We start from the raw sequence: 3928 nt of genomic DNA, 5'->3' as shown, positions 1-3928 counted from the left end.
GGAAACGAAGTCCATTGTGATATTTTCCCACTTCCACTCGGGTATCTCCAAGGGTTGTAACAGACCCGATGATTTTTGATGCTCTGCTTTCACCTGTTGACAAACGAGACATTTTTGCACGTACTGAGCGATTTCCCTCTTCATATTGTCCCACCAATAGGTTCTTTTCAGGTCCTGATACATCTTGCTGCTGCCCCGATGGATTGTATAATTGGACCGATGGGCTTCCTCCAGAATCTCCATTTTTAACGACTCCTCCTTCGGTACCACTATTCGGTTTCGATATTTCAAAATGCCCTCAGGACTCAAATTGAAGTCCGTTGTTTCTCTTTTCTCCACTTTCTCTCCCCACTTCCGTACCATCAAATCTTCGTTTTGTGCCTCTTTAATGCGTTCCAGTAGAGTGGAGGTCACCCTAACATTGCTAAATAGCACCTTATGGCTCCCAAGACAGGGTCTCCACTCACATACGGATTCTAATAAATCCCACTCTTTAATCATCAACCCTGCTACTTGCACCTTACGACTCAAGGCATCGGCTACCACATTTGCCTTTCCCGGATGGTAGTTGATTGTGCAGTCGTAGTCTTCCAAAAATTCCATCCATCGTCGTTGCCTCATGTTCAGTTCCTTCTGGGAGAAAAGGTACCTAAGACTCTTATGATCCGAGTACACTTCAAAGGTCACCCCGTATAGGTAATGCCTCCACTTTTTCAGAGCAAACACAACCGCGGCTAGTTCCAGATCGTGGGTCGGGTAATTCTGCTCGTGAAGCTTCAATTTCCTAGAGGCAAAAGAAATTACATTACGGTTCTGCATCAAAACACACCCTAGGCCTTCTCGCGACGCATCTGCATACACCGCGAACCCGTCCACTCCATTTGGCAAGACCAGTACTGGAGCCGTGGTCAATCTTCTCTTTAATTCCTGAAAACTTGTTTCGCATCGGGCGTTCCAAACGAACCGACCATGCTTCTTCGTCAGGTCAGTTAAAGGTCCTGCTAGTTTGGAGAAATCTTTAATGAAACGTCGGTAGTACCCAGCTAGCCCTAGAAAGCTACGAATTTTCGTGGGATTTTCTGGTCTCTTCCAATTTGTCACGGCCTCTACCTTTGCCGGGTCCACCGAAATACCTTCGTGGGAGATTACGTGCCCTAGGAATGCTACTTTCTCCAGCCAGAACTCGCATTTACTAAACTTGGCGTACAACTGATGTTCCCTTAACGTCTGTAACACCACTCTCAAATGCTCCTCATGCTCCTCGCGTGTCTTAGAGTAGACCAAAATGTCATCAATGAACACAACGACAAATCGGTCTAGATAGGGTTTGAAAACCCTATGCATTAGGTCCATAAAGGCGACGGGAGCATTGGTCAGTCCAAAGGCCATAACGGCGAACTCGTAATGCCCATATCTCGAGTTGAAAGCAGTTTTCGGAATATCCTCCTTCCTAATTAACAACTGATAATATCCTTGTCGGAGGTCCAACTTTGAGAAGACCACTGCTCCTTGCAGCTGGTCGAACAACTCGTCGATGTGAGGCAGTGGATATTTATTCTTGATCGTAACATTGTTCAGGCCCCGGTAGTCAATACACATCCTCAAGGTTCCGTCCTTTTTCTTCACAAATAGGACAGGAGCTCCCCAAGGAGACCCACTCTCATGAATGAATCCCCGCTCCAAAAGGTCTTGTAATTGCAACTAAAGCTCCTTAAGTTCTGCAGGCGCCATTCGGTAAGGGGTTTTTGAGATAGGTGAGGTTCCAGGTAACAGATCTATTTGGAATTCTATCTCCCGTTCTGGAGGTAAAGCTACTAACTCATCAGGGAATACATCCGGAAATTCCCTCACTACGGCCACGTCTTCCACTTTTAACTTATCTGTAGGGGTGTTAATCAAAAAGGCCAAAAATCCTTGCGCCCCTCTACTTATCAGTTTCCTAGCTCGAATGCCCGAAATTAAAGCAGATGAGGCTAACCTACCCCTTATATCCAACCTTAAGGTTGCCTCGCCAGGAATGCGAAATTCTACCACTTTCGTTTTACAATCCAGTTGGGCGTTATATTTGGCTAGCCAGTCCATACCCAGAATCACGTCATACCCCTTAATGGACAAGCTTATCAGGTCTCCTAAAAATCTCTTTTCACCTACCCATACATCACAATCCCTATAAACCATACTAGTCACCAAACGTTGATTCCCCGTGGGTGTACTAACTTCTAGGTCATATGGTAAACTAGCAGGTTTTATATCGATGCCACACATGAAATCAGGGTTAACAAACGAATGAGTGGCACCAGGATCAATTAAAACTTTGGCAAAGCGGTGGAAAATAGGGATCGTACCTTCTACGACCTCTGACGACTCTGGGACCTGATGGGGCTCTAAGGAATACACCCTAGCTGGCACTTTAGGTTTGGACCCATCTCCCTTTGCTGGTCCAGCATTAGTCCTCGGCGGGGGTTGGCTTCCCTTTCCATCTTGTTTCAGGACCGGGCAAGTAGCCAATTGGTGGTCCGCGCTTCCACATCGCAGACATTTACCCTGTTTCCTCCAGCAGTTGTCTTCGGTGTGGTTTGGCTTCCCGCAATGCCCGCAGGGACCGCGAGGTGCTGAAGCCGAGCCACTTTGAGCATTTCCCCTTGGTCCTCGCCCAGCTTGGCCACCCCTGAATGAAGTCCCTCTACCAGAACCAGATTATCGACCACCTCCCGTTCCTCGTCCAAATTTAGAGGGAGTGCTCTTCTCACCCTGTCCAGAACTACTCCCAGGAAAGCCACGCTTGTTCGCCTGGAAGTTCCGGACCTGCAACCGTGCACTTTCAACTCGTTGGGCCTTTTCTACAACCTCGCTAAACGCAGTGATTTGAGCCACCGCGAGGTCTTTCTGAATCTCAACATTCAAACCCTGAATAAAGCGCCTAATCCGTCGTTGTTCCGTCATGATTAACTCAGGCGCAAACTTGGACAGGCGGGTAAATTGACTCTCGTATTCCGCCACAGTTTGAGTCCCTTGGCGGAGCCTAATAAACTCGTCCTCCTTCCTCTCCTGGACTAGAGGAGGGAAAAACTTCGCATTAAACTCTCGAATGAAGTTCACCCAAGTCCTGGGCGTCTGCTCCCTATCCCATTTCTGTCGGATTACGTTCCACCAGGAACGGGCTGCCCCCTCAAGCTGGAACACGGCAAAAGTCACCTGCCGTTCGTCAGGGTAGTGTAGGGCTGCAAATATATCAACCATCTTTTCAAGCCATCTTTCGGCAACGTCCGGGTCGGGTCCCCCAACAAACTTCGGCGGGGCAAACTTTTGAAAACGTTCGAGAGCTCTATCTTCGCTCTCGACATGATGGCCAGGGTTTCTGGGGTTTCCAGGATTAGGGTTTGGGTTCTGGCCTTGTTGCTGCACTACTTGTGCTAGCAAGTTTGTCATTTGCTGCATAGCAGCAGCTATTTGCACATTAGGGTCTGCTTGGGGTTCAGGATTGGGTCCAGTCGAGGTTTCCCCCGTACCCCTAACCGGTGTGGGTTGTCTAGTTCCGCGCCCACGTCCCCGACTACTCCGTGTACCTTCCATAAGTTTACTTGGTCTAGGCAAGAATACTAAACCAAAGTAGTAACAAGGCATGTAAGTAACACTCAAAACTGTCACAATAACACATATTCATACATTCCAAACATGATCACAAACATATATATACAAGCCAAGCAAGCTCAGCTACACAAATATATACAATCAGTCGAGTCAAGTACAGGCAAGTCAGAAACAAACATAGACGATCCCCCGAGGATTGGCCTTATCAAAAGAGATTTACACGTAGCTAATCTAACAACCAAAACGATTAGCTAAGGCTCTATCCCTATCCCTATGTACATACAAAAACCACCAACTATCCCAAAAGAAGCCTAGAAGTCAAGGCCTAGTCAGTTGC

The sequence above is a fragment of the Coffea eugenioides genome, unplaced genomic scaffold (assembly GCF_003713205.1).
Source record: "Coffea eugenioides isolate CCC68of unplaced genomic scaffold, Ceug_1.0 ScVebR1_96;HRSCAF=448, whole genome shotgun sequence".
Taxonomy (NCBI): Eukaryota; Viridiplantae; Streptophyta; class Magnoliopsida; order Gentianales; family Rubiaceae; genus Coffea; species Coffea eugenioides.
This window is presented reverse-complemented; position numbering follows the sequence as displayed.